Source organism: Saccopteryx leptura, chromosome 1 (genome assembly GCF_036850995.1).
Source record: "Saccopteryx leptura isolate mSacLep1 chromosome 1, mSacLep1_pri_phased_curated, whole genome shotgun sequence".
NCBI classification, from domain to species: domain Eukaryota; kingdom Metazoa; phylum Chordata; class Mammalia; order Chiroptera; family Emballonuridae; genus Saccopteryx; species Saccopteryx leptura.
Window position 1 is genome coordinate 32,915,616 of NC_089503.1, and position 21,865 is coordinate 32,937,480.

Consider the following 21,865-nt stretch of genomic DNA (forward strand, 5'->3'; position numbering starts at 1 on the left):
ATGTTGCAAAATGATGCACGCATAAAAAGGATTCATTCAAAGACAGACCAGTGGATTTAAATAGATGAAATCCCACTTGTCAAGTTTTGGTGTAGTAGCAAAAAAGAATGCCCTCAATTGTATATGTAAAATACTTAGATCCAGTTACAGCACTAGTGGAACAGTAGAACAATAGAGCAGGAGGAGAGCTTGGTAAAACATCAGACAAGAATATCTGCAATGATCTGAAAAGGCTAATAAAGTATTCTCCCCTCTTCTAAGTTCATGGATGTGATGCTGACTCCTATTCCTATACTGCAGACAAAAGCATATAGTGCAATAGGCTGAGGACAGAAGCAGATACGAGAAATCAACCGTCTGCTATTAAGCCAGACACTAAAGAGATTTGAATGAATTGAAAATGATGGTATTTTCTCAGTAAATATTTATTTTTGTTTTGGGAACTATACCTATATTTTAATTTAAAATGTTATTTATGTTAACATACAATGCATATATTATTGTTTTATAATGAATTATTTTAAAATAAATAAATATGTGTATTGGTAATGTCTAAGATAGAAAATACCAATATGTACATATATGACCCATATAACGAAAGCTCTCTACAGTCTTCAATATTTTTTTCAGAGTGTAAGGAGGGTCCTAAGAACATAAAGTCTTAGGGGACTCTGCTCTAATATACTGAAGCAATAAGCATCTGTCCATTCTCAATTAGGTTCTTCATCTAAAGAACAAAATAATATTTAATTGATTTAGCATAAGAGAATAAGGAGTTTAGGGACTTGGGCCATTACATAGTTTGGAAATTGTTTCAAGTACAGAAGTTCTGTGGTTTTCACGGCAGGTTGAAAGACAAACAATGAAACTATGGTTTAGATGAATGATTTTTGTTAAATGTCTGAGAACAGCTCCTATTAAGACTTGCATTTAAATAAACACAATGCTTATTTTTAAAAGTATTTACTTTATAGGTCGCTACATAAAAGGCTTTCCTTTGCAATATTTTTGATAGTAATTTTATTGCTGTGTGTTAATCTATGACCAAACATAGAAATGTACCCAACATTTACACAGATGTCTGGAATTGGATGCTGAGAAGTTGCATTTGATTTTCAGTTGTTCCAAAATGGAGACTGGTAATAAGAGTCTTAGAAATCCTGTCATTAAAGCTCCAATTTTTTTTCACATGAAATTCCCACCACAGTAAAGAACCATAATATTCCATGTAGGGTCCAGGAAAAGTTCTGGAAAAATATAGTCAATGTCTCTTTCTTTGATTAGCTTTCTTCATATGTTGGCTATCACCTTTTGAAACTATTTTTATGTATTCTTCAAAAGCTAGTAAATAAAGTATGATCTCTGATAGTCTGAATCCAATATGTTGACCCATGCTGGTTAACAGAAGAAAAGTGAAGACAAAGCACAAAGATACCCAATTTTACATTGATTGAAAATGTCTTTTTTTCATAGCCAAGTAAGACTAAAATTTATAATGATAATGATGAGGTGAGGATGATGATGAAGACTATCTTCTCTCTCCACTATTATCAAGAAAAATGTGAATGATACAATTTCAGAATAAAGGATAATGGTCTTTCCTAAGTCAAGCTAACAAACTGATACTGATCACATAGATGACAGATAGATGATAAATGATAGAACTTATATGTACAGTTGAGTACTCTATGTATGTAAATACATACACACAAACACTCACATAGAGCACAGCTGATGGCACTAGAAAATGCTTGAAAAAGTAGTAACTATTTTTCCTGAGCAGGCGGTGGTGCAGTGGATATAGTGTCAACCTAGGACTCAAAAGACCCAAGTTTAAAACCCTAAGGTTGCTGGCATGAGCACAGGCACATCTGGCTTGAGCACAGGCTCACACCAACTTGAGCACAGGGTCACTGGCTCGAGCATGGGATCATAGACATGACCCCATGGTTACTGACTTGAGCCCTAAGGTTGCTGGCTTGAAACCCAGGGTTGCTGGCTTGAGCCCAAGGTCGCTGGCTTGAGCAAGGGGTCACTAGCTCTGCTGTAGCCCCCCACTTAAGGCATCTACGGGAAAGCAATCAATGAACAACTTAGGTGCTGTGACAAAGTGATGCTTCTCATCTTTCTCCCTTCCTGTCTGTCTGTCCCTCTCTCTGTCTCTGTCTCTGTCTCACTAAAAAAAATAATAATAACTATTTTAATTAGTTTTTGCACAGTTAGCACTTTAGAAGAAGGAGTAGCAGGTATAACAATAATAGAAAATGGTGATTGGAATGAAAAACTATGTCTGCTATTCTGGATTTTTGACTCATTTTATATCCTTCTAATGCATAAAAAGTTTCAAATCAATTAAGATAAATCTTCATGATTTCCAGAAGTCTTCTAAACAGGCCTCCAAAAGTACAGATGAGGAATCTAAAACAATGTTAAGTAACTCAGACAGAAAAAGTTAAGAACGACATGATTTCACTCATATGTGGGATATAAAACTGAAAGCAATAAGTGAACAAATAAGAAAAATAAACAAAAACTCATAGACATGGATAACAGTATGGTGGTTACCAAAGGGAAAGGGGGTGGGGGTAGAAGAGGGTGAAGGGGGAAAAATATTTGGTGACAGAGATGACTTGACTTTGGATGGTGGGCACACAATGCAGTGTGCAGATCGTGTATCACAGAAACGTACACTTGAAATCTATATAATCTTATTAACCAATATCGCCCAAGTACATTAAATAAAAATAAAACAATATTAAATTATATTTCCAGATGTGCCTGCCACTACTTAAGAGACTTTGAGTTTATGTCAAAGCAGATCCTGTTTGTATTTTTTTCAGAAATACACTCTTTCAAGAGATTACAAGTCAAGCAGAAAGTCTTGCTTAGCAATGAAAATAGCAATCAGTCCTCAGCTGAATCACAGTAGCAACCCTGTATATAAATAAGTTGATTTTAGGAATTTAATTATAAAATAAACTTTCTATACAAGTTCTTAAAGTTACAAAAATTTAGCCCAATATTCTTTCTAGCCCAGAGAAGTCAAATAACTTAAAGTGGAAAACATCCTTTCTCTCTCCCAAACACATCACAGGCATCATATTAACCATGCCCTTCTCTTCCAACCAACAAGAAATAAAAGTCTCAGAATATCTCTTTTGTAACTGACACTCTAGGCTGATACTATCAACTGACCAGATTTGGCAAAAGAGATGAAATGCACTTGCTATTTCTTTCCTAAACTTTCTATTTTAACATCTATGGATACTGTCAGTGAGGACTTTTACTCAAAAAACTTCATATACCCATTCATTTTTTATATATATTTATTGGGTTCCTTATATGTGGTGAACACTTAGCGTAGGTGCCTAGAATATGGAGGCAGTTAGGATAAACTGACCTCAAAAAGCTTATAGATTAGTGAGAATGATAGAAAATAAATAACTAATTACAGCACAGCATGCTGAGTGCTGAGTTAAGTATCCTAAAGGTGCTGTGAGAACAGAGAGAAGAGACGCCAGACCCTCTTTGGAGAAATAGTCTTGGAAGGCTTTTTAACAGAGATGGCCCTTGTCTGAGTCTTGAAGGATGAACAGGTCTTCACTGAAGTTAATGGAGGTTGGGGAGAAAAGCATTTTAGGGAAAGAGTATTTGTGAGTCCATAAAGTTATAAACCAAAATGGGAAATCCTAGAATAAGAATGTCTAAGACCAGAGGAGCAGAAGTGGCATTGGGACAAAGCTGGAGAGGAAGGAGCAGTTCCGATCATCAAAGCTGTAAATGTCGGACTAAAGGCAGCACTAAGAAGCTACAAGTTCCTCCATAACTTAACAAAAATCACATGTGTTCAGGATCCTTTAACAAGTTGAAAACAATAGGTCTTAAAAAATTAGGGGATATTTTATAGATTCATATTTATTTTGAAATATCCCTTAAATTTTGTGAGCAGGATTTATCATATACATATGTATTTTATATAATTATGATATATATGATATAGAGATGTAGATCTCTTAATATTGGGTTTCAGTATTAAAATTAAACTGCAATCCATTCCACTGTTCTGGCTGCATGCCCTGACCAGGCATGTAGATATACATTATCCAGGTTTACTTGTAATTTTTACATTTTATGTAGGTGGTAGTGGTAGTGATTCTATATTAATGGTACACTTGACTGGTGCTTCAAGTTCTTCTTTAGTGATTTTAAACCAACCCATTTAAAATTCTACATTGGGTTTTTACTCAGTACTAAAGTAATTTAGCCTTCATGTTACAACACTTAAAAATATATCAGAGCCTAGTTAAGCACCAAACCAGAGAATAGAAGAAATATGCTTTGTAATTACCAGTGTATCATATCTCTCTTGAAGTTAGAAACTAAATGATCTGGAGCTACTTCCCTGGTTACACCACTTAACGTTACTGAGCATCAGCTCTGTGTTTTCTAAAATGAGGCTAGTAAAATGTTCTTAGGAGAGCTGCTATAAAGCTAAAGAATAATGATACCTACAACAACATTTTATGAGCTCACCTCTCACAGTGTTCACCTCTTTGTAAATTACACCTTCATCCTATAGTTTCTCACATTAAAAACATCGACATTACCCTTCTCTCTTTCTTTAGCACCCCACATCTGGGCAGTGAGCAAATCCTCTTAACTCTGCTTTCAAAAGATATCTACCCTGTCACTTCATCTCACCTCCACAATTATCAGTGTGATCCAAGCCAGCTCCTTTAGCACCTGGATTATTCAGAAGCCCCCTTCTCCACAAAGCAGCGGGAGTGACCCTATTAACGTGTGCACCAGATGACATCTTTTCTCAAAATGCCAATCCTATTCAGCTCTAAAGCAAAAGTCTTCACATTGACCCCCATGGCTCTCTCTACCTGACCTGGCTTCCTGCTATCTCTTTGACCTTCTCTCCCTCACTCTCTCCCCTGCCCCTTCCATTTCAATCGGCCAGATTTTTTGCTACTTTGCAAACTTGTCAAGACCATCCCTGTCTCAGAGCATTTACCCTGGCTACCTTCTTGGACTAGAAAACTGTTCTCCCAGAGAACTACAAGACCTGCCCCCTTAATTCCATCATTCCTTCATTTAAATGTCACTCTATCATTGAGGACTTCCCTGACTGCCTGTATAAAAAAGCACCCCTTCCTCCACCAAGGGTTCCCTCAATCCTGAATCTCTATGGGACTGTGAATTGCAGACCCCTCTGCTAGCTTGCTTTAGACATGTAGCATGAGTGAGATATAAACTTTTATTGAGTTAATCCATTGAGATTGGGGATTATTTTTTACTGTAGCACAACCTACATCAGGGGTCCCCAAACTTTTTACACAGGGGGCCAGTTCACTGTCCCTCAGACTGTTGAAGGGCCGGACTATAAAAAAAACTATGAACAAATCCCTATGCACACTGCACATACCTTATTTTAAAGTAAAAAAACAAAATGGGAACAAATACAATATTTAAAATAAAGAACAAGTAAATTTAAATCAACAAACTGACCAGTATTTCAATGGGAACTATGCTCCTCTCATTGACCACCAATGATAGAGATGCCCCTTCTGGAAGTGCGGCGGGGGCCGGATAAATGGCCTCAGGGGGCCGCATGCGGCCCGCGAACCGTAGTTTGGGGACCCCTGACCTACATGGTCCTGACTAATGTATCACCTATTATTTATTTACTTTTTCATCCATGTATTGCCTGATTTCCTCAGCAAAACATAAGCTTCATGAAGGCAGGACCTTGATCTATTCTGTTCACAGATCTATCCTTGGCATACATAGTGCATGCCAAATAACTGTTCATTGAATAAATAAATGTATGGATGGATGTCATCTTAACATGAGGCAATCAATATCCTAAGCACTATGCATCTATTATTTGATTTCCACACTACCACTCAATAAAGTTGGTACTATTACTATTATACAATACTATGCCCATTTCACAGATAAGAAACTACAATGGAGAAGATCATAGAGTAGAAAATCAGGAAGTATAATTTCTCTGTCTTTCCTAAGAAGAGGAAATAGGAGTAATTAATTTTCAATCCCCTCATTTAATAAGTGCTGACTTAATAATGGCTAGAAGATGTAGATAAGTGGAGCATCAGAAACTGTGGATGCAATTTAAAAGATGATTAATTTTGACTCTCTTTGTTCTCTAAAAATATTGTATGAGTAAGAGAAGTTTTATAAATTATTCTAATGGTACTGTTGATTAATATTTAAATTAATATTTGTCCATAGTCTTTAGGGCCTTTCTTCATAGATATGTATTCCCATTTTAGGTTAAGGTCATGACAAAGGCAGAGTGGAAAAGTTTTTAAGAAAAAGGAATTGAGAGGTGATGAGGACAGATATTCCTGCATTTAATTCCAGCCTGGAACCTTATAAGATTTGTGACCATAGATAAGTTACTTAATAACTCCTAGAGTTCATTTCTTCACTATAAAATAAAGATATTAATATCTATTAATAATATAATTTGTGAGTAAACTGTTTGACATGTATAGTGTATATGCATATACAGTGTATATGTACATATATAGATATATATGTATATAAAGTGTTCAACAAAAAGTTAACCAATAAAAGGAAGCAAAAGGATAAATAAATATGATTTTCACCCCACCCCCAACACCTTTACTCTATGGTGGCGTTTCTTAAAATGCATTCTGGGAAACACTAATTCCATCAAATTTAAATAGCATTTTTTAAAAATATGTATTTACTGCAATTACATATTTACGAAAAGTATAGCATTGTTTCCAACTGCATGGGTTCTGAAGGTGCAGTGCTGAGGGGTCCCTCCCATTTGGTAGGTGTGCATTATGGGCCACTTTCTTAACCTCTTAAAGATTCTAATTTGTCATCTCTAAGATGCAGATAACTGTATCTAACTTACAGAGTAATTTAGGTATTAAACAACATCATCTGCATATGTGGTTACTATATAATTTGTCATCCAAATGAGGACATTTTTTTCCAACATTTGAAAAGTAAATTATTCTACCAACATATGAATCTACTACTTAGACTACATAGTAACATTTTTTTCTAAATGATTTAATCACACGTATATCCATCTTTCTATCTTTTTATCTTTTTGTTCTTCTCAGACACTTTTGAGAGTGAAAGATGACAATATTAATATTTGTGCAAGATCAGGTAGATGCTATTTGGACTCTCTCAGGCACACCTGGATATATGTCTGGGCTTCCTATGTATAATTTACCTAACACAGTAATTTTGGTCATGGTAAATACACAGTAAATGACAGTTATTATAGCTTCTGCTGAGTTCTGAGAGTTCTGGATTAAACAAAGATGAATATCCTTTTTTCCTGAAGGCACAATCCTAAATAACTTCCTGATTACTCAACTCAAAGTTTGTCTGAGATCACCTAAATATGACTGCATCTTCTATTTTATAGCAACCCGAAGGTTCATTGATTTTTAGTGCTCGTGGTGGCATCATTGCCCCACCCCTGCAACCTTGAGAAAATTAATAAAACTGAACAGCCATCGTGGCTAGAGGCATAAAATATCTACCCAGTTCACCACATTGTAAAATAAAGTCCACTTCTGCCTGAAAAGTTTCCCAATAAACCACTTAATAATTGTCTACTCAAGTTCAGCTTTCAGCTTCCACACACTGTTTGATTGTTTGCAGCTGAGTGGTTTACCAGGCGGATTAAAGAATAGCACACTGACTGGGTTGTATACCTCAGCCAACCTGGCCAAGGAGAGGTATACTTACAAATCAGTTTAATGCAGAGAATAACAATGAAACTAATAACAAAATGCAACTATCAGGTATTGAGCACTTACCATAAGCCAAATAATGTATTCTGCACTTCACATCTAGGATTTCTAAACTTGACATCTAAATCTGGTTTATGTCTCTTCTATTACAATCAGTGATTATGTGACTTTTACCCGGTCACTTAATGAGCTCATCTATAAAAGCTGCTCAAGGGAACCTGACCACTTTGCTTCTCAGGATTGTTGGGGAGATTATATATGATGCTGTAAATAAATGTACTTTGTCAACCACAGATTGCTACAAAGAATACACTGTTTTGCTTATCAGTTCTCTACCAATACAGGGCAGAAGCATCCATGAATTTTACTACTTCAGTAATAGATGCTAATGAAAAAATACTAAGGTTGAACAACCTGAGGAATTTTTGCCTGGGAAGAGAAAAACATGCATTTTCATCTTGATAAATAATATAATAAATGGGATATAATAATATAACAAAGAAACATACTTTTCCCACCACGTGTAGAACATAAGCTTGAGGTTCTGTTAATGTAGGCAGGTAACTAGATACTGATACTGATGGGGAAAGAAAGCAAAGGGATTTGGATATTACATTTTATAAAACTTGGACAGCCTGCTTCAGTAAGAAGCTGCAACATCCTATTTAGCTTAATTTGCTAGAAGCCTAAAATATTCACAGGCTAATTAACTCATTGTGCCCTCAGAGTCCATTGTGCCATTGAACCCTTGGTTCCAAGCCTGTTAAGAAAAGATTTTTTTTGAGCCTCCAGGGTACAACCAATTTATATGCAAACTACGGGGGGAAGGTATTTCTGTGCTTCTACTTCATGATAGGTGTAGTGGAAGTCAGAAGGGTGACCATAGACACTTGTCAGTCTAACCCAGAAAAAGGGTTTAATTGGTTAGTAGGAAGAACCAGTATAAGCCCATAATATTTTAAAGAAACTGATTGGTTAGTTTAAGGAAAGCTAGTTTTTCCCAGACCAAAAATGTAAACATAGGCTTAGCAAAGCTTTTTCTCTCTTCCTGCTTAGAAATAAGCTTGTCCAGCTCATTCTTTTGCAGATTCTTCAAGTAGCAGCCATTCTGCATGGCCTGGTAGCCCCTTGCCCCTGACCACTGAGTAATTTTTCAAGTACAGGCTTTGAGCAGTGCCTGGACTGGACAGAGCTTTGATGGGGCTAAACCACATGCAGAATATCTGCACTTCGGTTTTTACACTGGGATTTATGAAGACACGACTGGACTTTTTCCTTAGCAAGGCAGAGAGAAATTAGATATAAGCAACCTTCTATTTCAACTCCAAATAAATCTTACTGTAAAAACCTAACCTTCTCCAAGTGTAGGTCCAAATAAATGCTTTTTATATGGCACTGTACATGAACCCCACTTCAACCAGCATCAGAACTGATAGCAGTTTATGACCTTGGATAATTCTTGTGATCCCCAAACTCCTCAACTTTTAAAGTGGGGTATACTGTCAACTATAATACAGGATTTTGGTGAAAATCAAATAAGACAGGATATGTATATGCAAGTTATGAAACTGAAAACATTACCTAGTTATGACATAATTATTCTTTCCACATATCTGAATATTCACTTTCCATAATATACAGAACTTAGACTCTAGAACTTCTTAAAATTAGCACTTACAAAGCTCCCAAAAGGGATGTAATTTATATTACACTCAAGAAGGCATTTCACTTAATTTTTAATAGTCTATAGCATTTCTAGACAAATACAAACTGGGCTACAAAAAATGTGGTGTGGCATAAAATGTTCAACAAATGTGCACTAAATACAGTGGTCCCTCATCTATCATGGCGGTTAGGTTCCAGAACCCCCCGAGGTGGGCAAAAATCCACGAAGTAGTGACCTTATATTTATTTTATTATTTATATATATTTTAAGGCTTTATAAACCCTCCCCACACTCTTATGAACACTTCCTATGCTCTTAAACACTTTCTACACTCTTAAACCTACGTAATTTTAACAACATATAAAATTCTATATGGGTACTCACCAGTGAATATACTACAACTTGAATGATGAAGATGATGATGATGAATTAGCTGTGCAGTACTGATGATGATGAAGGAGATGACGATGAAGTTGATGATGATGAGATTAATGTACTGCACAACCAAGAAGAGCATTACAGCTCTTCTGAAGGCAATTTTTTAGGCTAGAAAATGCTTATTTTACTGCAAAAATAATTAAAATAATAAATATATAAAAATGCCTATGTACTGTAAAATCCCACGATATAACAAAAAATTCACAATGTAAAATTAGATATATACATTGTAAAATTCTGTGATACAGTGAGACTGTGAAAAGTGAATCGCAATATGGCGATGGATGACTGTATCCCCAAAACCCTTCCAAAGTAATGCTTGTAGCCTGACCTAATTTAACACTACTGACACTAGTTGGATATCTCTCCCATCTTACACAGGATGTATAAAAGTCTTCTGGCTGAAAGACTGTGTTTCCAGGATAAATTAAACATGACAGTGATGTTATGTTTTGTCCCCACTCAATATATATATATTTTTTAAGTTTATGAAATATGTTTTCAACAGAAATCAGTCCTGCAATGCAAAAACTCTGGCCTGTGACTGTAGCTCTTTGATAAGTAATATTTTCACAGTTGTCTTGTACTGACATTGTAACTAGTAAACACAGACAGAGAGAGAGAAGATAGAGAGAGGAGAGAAATATACTAGAAGAAATGGGAACTGTATGGGTCTTTGGTGTGTAAATTCAAAAATATTCTCTGAATATATTTCCTTATTTCCTTTTTTTGCTTCCTGAAATCAGGTAGGGCTAATAATTAGGACCTTCACATTCAGTCAGCATTTTCCTTATTTCTAGTTAGTTTCTATTTCTACTGCAGAAGGAATCTGACATAGCACGAAGATTGTAAGTCTCAGCACTCAAGTTTTGAAGGCAGGTTTGAATTTTATTCTGCATCTCTTATCCTTGAGGCAATCAAACTCCCCACCCCCAGTTTCATCCATACAATGGGAATTGCGCTTGTTCTTTCTTGTTGAGATAAAGTCATGAAAAAAGCTAGTTTACTGTCCCTGATAAATGAATATCTACTGCCTCTCTCTTTTTTTAATTCAGTTATTAGCGCATTCATTTATTCATTCATCCACTTTACTCAATATAAACAAAGTACAATATTTGGGAACACAGACACTAGTTTTGTTATTTACTTCTAATATGAACTGCCTCTAAATCTAAAGTTCTTCCTCTGTAACCTTATGTTTCATGGAAGTGCCCCTGAGGCTGCCCTAAGGGAAAGGGAAGGGTGACTAGAGGAAAAGGACAGACAGGTGGCAAAGTTCTGAGCTCCTACTCTCCACCTTCAACCATGGCAGCTCTATATTGATCCTCATTATAAACCAAGATTTCCTGCAAGATATTTTAGTTCAAGAAATAATACCACTGATGTGAAATAAAGGAAAGAAGATCTTGGGCCAGTCAAACAGGTAAAGACAGCTTTCCATTACTGTTCTCATTTCCATTGATTCATTTTCATTGAGTGTATAATCCTAGAGACTTGGTTTTTCAGGGACCTACAAATGCTATGGGGTTTAAAGCACGGCTCCTACTCTAAAGGGACTTAATCTCATAAAGACGATGACATGCCTGTCTGGGGACTGTTGGAAAATCATGGGACAGTACAAGTGCCACTGTGAATGGGGTCGTAAAGGAGTGTGGGAATTCAGGGAAAGGAGAGAACCTCAAGGCCTTTTACAGTGAGGGTTTTCAGCTGAACAGGGAAGAGAGAGGATCGGGGTTGTTAGGGAGGAATGGGACAGTCAAAGCAAACATGCAAAGTGAGAAAAAAACATGAGAGGTGCAGGAACTTCCAAAAGATGAGCCATTTCCTACTAGACAGTGACAAGGGCTAAGGCCTTAAAGAATAAGTGAAGGCATTTGGGCTTTTGTTTATAATAATTGAGTCCAGTGGGAGTTGGTTTGAGTAGCACATGATAAAAACCATGTTTTAGGAAGCAAAATCTAATGGTTTTTAAAGAATTGGAGTAGAAAAATCAGGATTCTAGCCAAGGAATTAGAATTTCAATATTCCTTATCTTATTTTGCAGCATTTGACATTTGCAGCATGTGATCCTTCCTTAATACAAGTTCTTCACTTGGCTTATGGGACACTATGGTTTTCTGTAATGTTCCCACCTCACAGGCTGTTCTGGGTTGCTGGTTCTTCCCATCTTTCCAATCTTGAGCTAAGAAAGCCTTGAGGCTCAGCCTTTGTGCCTCTTCATTTTTCTGTCTACATGAACTCTCCTGATTTTTTCATTCAGTCCCATGGCTTTTGATACTAACTATACGCGTATGCCTCCAAACTTAACTCCTCCACCTGAAACTCATCCTTGAACTCCATGTTGTTAGAAATACTCAAATTTAAGTGACTCAGCATACTCCTCTTCCAAATTGGCACTTCCATTTTTCCAGCTGTTTAGGCCAAAACTTTGTAGTCATCATTGAATGCACATCTTTCTCATACCACATGTCTAGTACATCAGCAAATTCTCTTGGTTCTACCTTCAAAATATATGCAGGACTTTGACCCTTCCTACAACCTCTACCACTCTTTGGTCCACTGTCATCTCTCACATGGATTACTGCAATAGTCTCCCAACTGGTTTCCTTACTCCTCCACCTGCCCTTCAGAGTCTATCTTAGCACAGCAGAAAAAGTAATTCTGCTCAAATATAAGTGAAGCCATGTCTTTTCTCTTCTCAAAATGCTCTGATGGCTGTATATCTCACTTGGCATAAAACTCAAATTCCTTATAAGGGTCTTCAGGCCCCTGCTTGCTTGGCCCCTGTCCTTGCATCCCCAGCTTCTTCTCTACCTTACTCATTCTCACTTCAGAGTTTACTCTCCCTGGAATGTTCTTCCATGAGATATCCACATGGCTTGTCCCTCACCTTTTTAAGTCTTTATGCAAGAATTATTTTTGCACTTATTACCTCTCTCCTTTTTTTATTCTACTCAAAACATGTAGCCATCACCCGTGGCATTCCTTACTTGACATTCTAGCTTTATTTTCCTCTGTGACTCATAATCTGCCAGTAAACTCTTTGTGTTTTAGTTATTTATTTTATGTGTTTTCTGACTTTATACTAGAAAGTAAGCTTAGTGAAAAGAGGTTTAGGTCAGTTTTGTCAGCTCCTATATCTTGGTGTCTAGAGCAGTGACTATATTAAGAACTTAACAAATATTTGTTCAGTAAATGAACATATATAAGCTATAAGGATTTGACTATGGTGGTAACAGTGGTTTGAGAGAAGGGGGAAAAATAGCAAGAAAAAGAAATAAATAAAAAAAATCAGAAGTTCTAAATGGCCTGCTGGAAATAAATAAAAATTAAGGAGAAAAACTAGAGGTTGTCAAACTAGCAACTCATTGTCATTCATACTTTTTGTTGTAGGTACAGAAATCTACCAGTTGAGCCTGACCAGGTGGTGGTTGCACAGTGGATAGAGAGTCGGACTGGGACACAGAGGACCCAGGTTAGAAACCCTGAGGTCTCTGGCTTGAGAGTGGGGTCATTGGCTTAACCGTGGGATCATAGACATGACCTTATGGATGCTGGCTTGAGCAAGGAGTCACTCGCTCTGCTGTAGCCCCCACTCACCCCACCCCTGGTCAAGATACATATGAGAAAGTAATCAATGAACAAGCAATCAACAAACAGCTAAGATGCCCCAACAAAGAATTGATGCTTCTCATCTCTCTCCCTTCGTCTGTTGGTTCCTATCTGCCCCTCTCTCTGACTCTCTCTCTGTCAAAAAACAAACAAAATAAAACACAATTTGTATAGGTGTCTCCTACCCTGAAAGTAAAAGCAACATAAATAAAGAGAAGGAAGGCTCCTATATTCAAGAAAAGATCCCTTTTCATAAGGCATCCCTCTTGAGTTAAGAAAGACAAAAAGTTATGCTGCACTTTTCAGTTTTAAAAAAGTTTTGAATATTTTTCAAGATAGAGTTATTGTTTCCATTGTTTGGTGAGAAAATAGGCCTGAATGTTAAATGACTTGCTCAAGACAGAGTAATATTACTTGAGCTCAGGAAACCTAATGATCTCCTTGGTATTTTGGTACCAGAGATAGTGGCTGACATTTAGTCAGCACTTGATGCATGCTTGGAAAACTGAGTAGAACTAAAATGGATGAAGAGCGCTAAGAATTCAGTCTAAGTCATAGCATTAAAATGTTGCAATCTTCACTACCTCGATGGGTTCACAGATAAGAGTTATATTTTTTCGGATGATGTCATATGTTATGAAATTAGTTGGTAACAAAGAACTTTGGTAACACCTAAAATTTATGCTAAGTACAGTACCACAAATAGAAACAAATGATAATATATGCCATAAAAAGTGCTCAATAAATAGGTTTTATTGATTTAGCACCATGTGGTCTCTTGCCCTCAAGAAACCTCCAATCTCTTTGAGAAGACAAGACTACATATTAGGGAAAAACTGTTAAAAACCTGATATATTATCCAAATAAATTATTGAAAAGAGAAGGAAGATAGTAAGTTGTATAGACATTCATGTTAGAAAAAAATAATATAGGCAGAAAGGCTTTAGGTAATGAAGTAAACTAGTTTCCTTTGAAAAAATAACAGAAAGGGAGTTAGAAATCAGTAAAATGGTATATGGGAGTCAGAGGTAGGATAAGAACATTCCAGAAGAGAGGATCATCAAGAAACAGTATTCCAGAACATGTCACAAACAACATAATGAAAAAATATGACTCTTCCCCAATTCCAAAGGAAGATACAATCTCCCAAAAGTCATAATGGCCAGCACTTACTTGAGAAACATCTCCTGGGTCCTCAAGTCTTGCCAGTCCCCCTGAAAGAGTAGATAGAGGGTCATCAACTCATTTTCAACTTCTCCACATTCCAGGGAAGAGCCAGAGCCACAGAGAAATGGAGAGGAGCAGCAGCTCTCTGAGAGCCCTGAAAACTAAAGGAAATGAGATCATTGAGTAGGAAGAAAGGAGAACTGAATACTTGTAACTCCTGACTTTGCTCAGCAAAGCACCTTGCTTTAATAAAAATGAAATCTTCACAAGTTATACATATTTAATTTACTGATTCAAAGATGAGTCAGAAGAGAAAAACAATAGTTGTGAATCTTTCAGGGGTAGAGAGAGATGTTTTCTGAAGTGTTCCCAAAGCCTTTCTGAGGTCAGACTCATCCTGAGGTTGCAGTAACACAAAGGATTTGTATTCAGAGAGGTGGCTTGATGAGACCAAAGTAATCATAATTCTTATTTAGTAGATGTCATTAATCAATAGGAGGGGATATAAAAAGTCACACTCCTTCCTCCCTATGCCAGGAAAGAGGATGGCAGTCCATTTCCGGAGGCTGGCCACAACAACAGAGTGACTCGTCCTGTGCCAAAATGCCCCAGGGACATGAGGGGACAAGGAAGAAATGAGCCCTGTGACAGGCCAAGAACACAGTGGCCACCATAACAACCCTTTTCTAATAGCTACAATAATAAGGGTTTTGCTGAATCAGAGGCCTTTTGAGTTGTAAGAGGCTTCAGTCCAAACCCTGCATTCTACAGATGAGCAAACTGAGTCCCAGAGGAGGCTCTGACTGGTCCACTGTTATAAAGCAAGTGAGAGGCAGAGCTCGACACACAGCCAAGATCCCCAGAACTGGTCTTCCATGTCATGCTGCCTTTCATAACATCCCAACTATGTGGTCCAGAAACCATTGCTCTGTTGGCTGTTGGAATGCAGACAATTGCTCCTACAGGAAAATCATAGTATGTGTGGTGACAGTATGGGGAGCAGTGATGAGGATTTCAAGGGAATGGAGTTAGGGATGATGAGTTATGATGATTGTTTCCAGGTTAGCCCTAAGCTTACTTAATTCATAAGCTATTGGAAGAAGAGTTCTACAAATAAAATCTCATTAGAGTCATGCCCTTTTTATAGTATTTCTAGTGAATACCAGTACAGGAAGCAGGCATACACAACATACCCTGAGAGCAAAGGCAACTACTCTACCTAGAGCATCTTGGGAGACTGAGGTTTTGGATGGAAGAAATGTAGAGGAGACAGCCATCTGGCCCAGTAGCCTGTTAACTCCCCATATCAATAGAAAGCCAAGTCTGTCACTCCTTAGTTGTCTTGATAAGAGGATAAAAGGGAAGTCTAGCAAAGGGCAGAGGTAGGCTATGCTAAGTCCCGAGATGTAGACTTTATTAATAAGGCTGGTTCTCCAAATCCAGGTATTTGACCTGCTGCATGAGCTTTTCACTGAGCTGGAGTCTTTAATATAGTTCAGCTTATCAACAAAAGTGGACAGCTGTTAAGTGGCTAGGGAGAATCAGGTATAATAGCACTAACAATGACAATAAAAATAACAAATAGATTGTTTAGCTTCTGTGTGCTAGGCAGTAGGTTAACCACTTTATATACATTATAAATAATCTTTACAATACCTTTTAAGTTAATGATATTATACCTATTTTATAGACTTTGAAACTGTGGCTCAGGGCAGTAAAACAACTTATTCAGTATCACTGATAATAAATAAGAGATTTAGGATTATAACTCAGGGCTCTTGGACTCCAAAGTCTAGTCTTCCAAACACGCTGTATAGTAAAGCCACAGGCCATACTGCATTCTGCCTCTGGCATAACTAGCACCAGATACCAGCCAAATGCCATAGCCTCCATTTATCCTCTAGACGTCACTGAGCTAAGATGTGGGAATGCCAGGATGTGAAATATTTTCATTCATCAAACGACTATTGATAAGGAACCATACCTTGTACATAGAGGGTATTAAAATGATAAGATAGACAAAATCCTCACCTCATAAAGTATTTCAAAACCATATCATTGCTGCTCTTTCCCATTAATACTTTCAATAAGAAACCCTAGATTACATTTCTTTCTTTTATTGACAGCAACCACATATCCTGGATTTTTTAGGCCAGTTTTTATTTCAAATACCTATCATTATGTTAAAGCATTCAGTCCATATCCTAGCTTACACCTTTATCACTGTTTTCAGACTCTAGAGTGAACTGGTGTGTAACCCATAGTTTCTCTTGCTTAGCCATTCCTTTTGCCCATGTAGTTTACCATGTGTACTGCTGCCAGATTCATTTTCATGAAGTCATAGCTCCCTGTGATCCTGTATTGACAGGTGAAGAAATTAAATCTTAGAAAGTTTAAGAAAATTGGCAAGTGACTACCACAGCCCAGAAGTGGTAGAGAGCGATTCAGTGCCAGGTTTATCTGACGTGGAGTCCATGTTCTTTTTCCCATGCCCGGTCTGTGTTCTGGAAGCTGAACCTGAAAATCACCATGTTGCAACTCCTGGAGGAGCCGTGGGCTGGGGGAGTCTACTCGTAATCCATCAGAAGAAATGCATCTACATCTTCCAAACAGGCCCACCATTCTGGGAGGTGAGGCAAGCACTAAGCTACAGATGGAAAGACCGAAGCTTCTTAGAGCAAAAGGGAGGGGGCTAGGGATTAAGCACTCTCAGCAAAGAGAGGGAACAAGATGGCAGCTAAAACCTGTCTCTGAAGAAACAGTGAACACATCTCTGCTAAAAAGATGGCCATGCTGTGTCTCAGAAGCTGCCTACCCAGTAGCCTGCACAGAAAGCCTCCTGCCCAACGAGATCCATGGCAGCATCTGGACTCAAGGGACTAAATTTCTGAACGAGGCACTTGACTGAGAAGCACACTCTACCCTGTGGCTTCCAATGTTTATATTATGAATTTAACTTCACTGTCACTAATTTTGTAATGTCTTCCTGGGGCTGGGGACTCTTGTTTTTACCCCTTTGTTTCTCCCTGATGAGTAGCGTTGCACATAGTGAGGGGGAATTCTTGTTAACTATTTTTTACTGATTTATGCACTGATCTAGTCACAAATTAGTCACCATATGCAGCCAGATTATGCTCTAAATAGAAGTACAGAGGTGGCCTATCAGTGATTATACAATAATGCATCCCGCTTATTTAAAAATTTATGGAATGTCATCTCTCTGAAACACAGCCTCAAAGCAGAAGCTGAGAGGGGGTGGGCACAGAAGAGGAAGAAAAATCCTTCTCACTAAGGCCACGGGCTCTCTGCCACAGGGGAAACTGGAGCCCATCTCAGATCGCCATAAAAGGTCCAAGGGCTTTAGGATTTTAAATGATTTGTGTGGTACTATGAAAAATAAGCTTTGGTGTTGGCTTCCCAGACAGAGAAATGGAGTGCTATCAGCAAATAAGAGGTGGGAGAGAGGTGATTGGTACTAAAGTAGAGAGACTAGAGAGCTAACAGCCCATCAACTGCATGGGAACCAGAAATAACAAAATTATCAAAAAATGGACAATCAGACAAAACCCAAAGAAAAAAAAACAACCTCTAAAGAAAATATCACTCAAACCTGAGACCAGTTACCATCGACACAACTAGCTCGGCCTCATTCAGTAACATCGGAGAAGACTGTACCTTTGTACAGTAAGTTTCCGAGTGTCTAAGAGACTCACAGACCTGATTTAACCAGTTCATTATTTAGGAGATTAACAGAAATGTGTCCTGTCCAACAACATCGTGCTAGTTACTAAAATTCAGTAAGTTTTTAGCATATACTATATACTGGTGTGTGTGTGTGTGTGTGTGTGTGTGTGTGTGTGTGTGTGTGTGTGTTAGAAAGACAAATTATTTTTGTGACAGAGTCAGAGAGAGGGACAGATAGGGAAAGACAGGAAGGGAGAGAGATGAGAAGCATCAGTTCTTCTTTGCGGTGCCCTAGTTGTTCATTGATTGCTTAGAGAGACAAAATTTTTAAAAAATAAAATTCCATCTTTGTCCTCATATTTGTTCAACCAAATATTGATACTACTGCTCAGTCCCCTGGCTGACATTTTTCTGTTTTTGCACGGTTTAAAGAGTAAATTGCTGCTGCAGCGAGAAAGCTCTATGAAGAAAAGGAAATACTGTTATGAAGATTCAACACAGTCTAAAGTCCTTGCAAAACCAATATGATCAACACGTGCAGCATTTCACTAACCCAGGACAGCAATTCTAACTTGAAAGAAGGAGGAGTTAATAAGGTTCATTTGCATTAAGTGATCCCACTCACTCCACATGACCAGAAGTTCTTTTTAAGTGCTCACTACTACACATTTAATAATCCACTTTGGCATTTCGTTAGAGATTAATGTAATGTCATTTAACTTAAACATCTCAGAATTTATTTTCTCTTCTGTAGAGAGAGCTAATACAAAATCTGAATATGAGGGATTCATGCAGCCCTCAAAGGGTTAAGGAAGGTACCCTGCCCCCTGCCCCAGCAGAAGTAGCAAGGTACTGTCATCAGGTGCCAGCAGGGGGCAGCAAATAGCAGTTGAGGATGGGAATTTTGGATCCACTCTTAAAGGAACGTAGAGTGGAGATTTAGGGTTCCGAGAACGCTGTAGTTATTGCAGAAAATGAAATGAATAAGAAAACTGAAATTGAGAGTTTAAGGATTACCTGAAAATAATAATTTAGGTAGTAGTGTAATCAGAAAGGTTTAATTATATTTATTTTTATTCTTTACAAAGGCAAAGAAGTATGCCAAATACTTTAGAAACATTTTCATTGAAAGTAGTTAGACTTTGTATAAAAGTTCATGGGTATGAAGAACTGACTATTAGCGAGAAAACTTACTTTTCTAGAACACACCAATTGCCAAGCTTACTATTTCAGTGAAGTTTCACTGAACTAAGATTCAACATGTGTATACAAGTGTATGTGTACAGGTGCATTAAAGAAATGAAGAGAGAAGAATGGAGAATGAGTGAGGAGCCAAGAGACAGAGAGAGAGAAATAAAAGGGAAAGAGAAAGAGAGGGAGATGATCTACCTCAAAACTATCTTTTAAATTTTCCCATAGTCTCCTTAAAAATAAGTCATTTTTAATCTAATGGTGTCCACACTTTATCTGAACACTAAGTTGAATTAATTTTTATAAGTTACCATAAATAAAAAAATAAGTCTGTCATGGCTTGACCAGGCGGTGATGCAGTGGATAGAGCATCAGACTGAGACTCAGAGGTCCCAGGTTTGAAACCCGAGGGTCGCTGGCTTGAGCATGGGCTCATCCAGCTTGAGTGTGGGCTCATCAGCTTGAGCACAGGGTTGCTGGCTTGAATGTGGGATTATACATGTGATCCCATGGTCACTGGCTTGAGCGTGGGATCATAGACATGACCCCATGGTTGCTGGCTTGAGTCCAAAAGTCACTGGCTGGAAGCCCAAGGTTGCTGGCTTCAGCAAGGAGTCAATGGCTCTGCTGTAGCCCCCGGGTCAAGGCACATATGAGAAAGCAATCAGTGAAGAACTAAGGTGCTACAGTGAAGAACTGATGCTTCTCACTCATCCCTCTCCCTTCCTGTCTGTCTGTCCCTATCTGTCCTTCTCTCTGTCTCACTCTCTCTGTCTCTGTCACACACACACATACACACACACCTATCATGATTTTCCTCCCCACTTTTCTAACTTAACAAATAATTGAGGCTAGAAAGTTCAAGCCTGGCAGGATCTTTAGCTCTCCTGGAAGAAAGAAATCTATGCCAAATATCCAGGAAAACAAAGATTAAGTATTTAAATTTTTTTTTAATTTAAAATGCTAGGTCTGCACTGAGGTAGACACTTCCTTCTCGGTGGTGTGAGTCAGTCTTGCTGAGGTGTCCCAAGGTCAGGGTGTCCGCTTTCCCGGTAAGGCCAACGTGCTACTAAAAAAAAAAAAAAAAAAAAGGACAGAGATGTTAAAAACAAATAATTTTAGGGAGTGCTGTCAATTGTGGGTTTGCTGTGATAAATTGCCTTTGTTTGGTTTCCTGAAATTATGAAAGCACAAACATTTTGGTCATTAAAGATTTAGGCAGTTGTGGGAAAGAAGCAGAGGGAAAAGGAAATTTGATGTTGCTGCAAAGAAATCCTCAACTTGCCCATCTATCTCAACCCCACTACTTGGCCCTGCACTTGATATTCCCAAGCCTTTTTCTTCCCAGAAAACCCCTGGTGGTGCTCTTCTATCTGTGTACAAGGCTCCTTCCCTCACCCCGCTCACCTTGCTCAATCTGGTGAACTCTAGAAACTCCACGTTTCAAAGGCTAGTCGAACTGACAATTTTACAGAAGAATTTCTTCATCTTTCTAAGATGGAAATAATCAAAAACACTCAACACAACTTATTATAAAACCTAAAATAGGTTATTAAAATTATTTGGGTAGGCTGCCTTCCCAGTGGACTGTGCTCTCTTAGACATCAGGGACTCGGTCCCATGATTCTCTGTATCATCAGCACTGTGTCATGTGGTGTGGCACACAGGAGGCACTCACCAACTTTTAAAATTAAAGAATGAGTGATGTCCTACAAATGATTTCATCCAAATGTACAACAATGCATGTTTTATCAACCAATATTTCTCGGCTATATTGGTAAAATTATACAATTTTAGTAGAATGAACATTAATACTCCCATATTTTGAACGGCCATTATTGCATCTCTCGATATGCTAGGTGGCTTTTCAAAGAAGATTCTGTTGCATTTTTGAAACTTTGGGGTTCTAGTATTTAGAAGACTAAGGTGGCCACATCCAGCCAAGAGAGAAAACTGACCCAAATATGAGGAGCTTCACTGGAAAAGTAAGATATAAAATCATCTGCAGGGATGGCTTTCAATCTATATTTATCTAAAAAAGGTGAGCTCTTGGGTCACCCAGCTACCCTCTCTAGTTGAACCGACCGTTTCCTTGATGTTGCGTCTTCAATACTTCATGGCAGTTACCAATGTGCCTCTCTGTTTCCCCATGCAGACTTAATCTAGCACATATTAGGGGACTGATCAATAATTAATGAAGGAATAAATGATTGACTAGAGAAGAGCCTGGGAAGAAGACCAGAACCTTCTCCTTCTTTACCCCAATTAGGAATGTAGGCCAAGATTGTTACTGGGATCTTTGAAAAAGAAATGACAGCAAGTGGAACTT

General features: G+C 37.9%; 1 non-coding gene and 1 pseudogene across 1 annotated transcript; one reads left to right on the forward strand and one right to left on the reverse strand.

The window, feature by feature from the left end:
- The window catches only part of LOC136387965 (large ribosomal subunit protein eL13-like), a 96,847-nt pseudogene that overhangs the window by 15,576 nt on the left and 59,406 nt on the right, over positions 1-21,865 (forward strand).
- On the reverse strand, positions 10,623-10,683 carry LOC136389800 (small nucleolar RNA SNORD44). Its single transcript, XR_010748372.1, has one exon. It is a non-coding gene; the product is annotated as a small nucleolar RNA SNORD44 (small nucleolar RNA).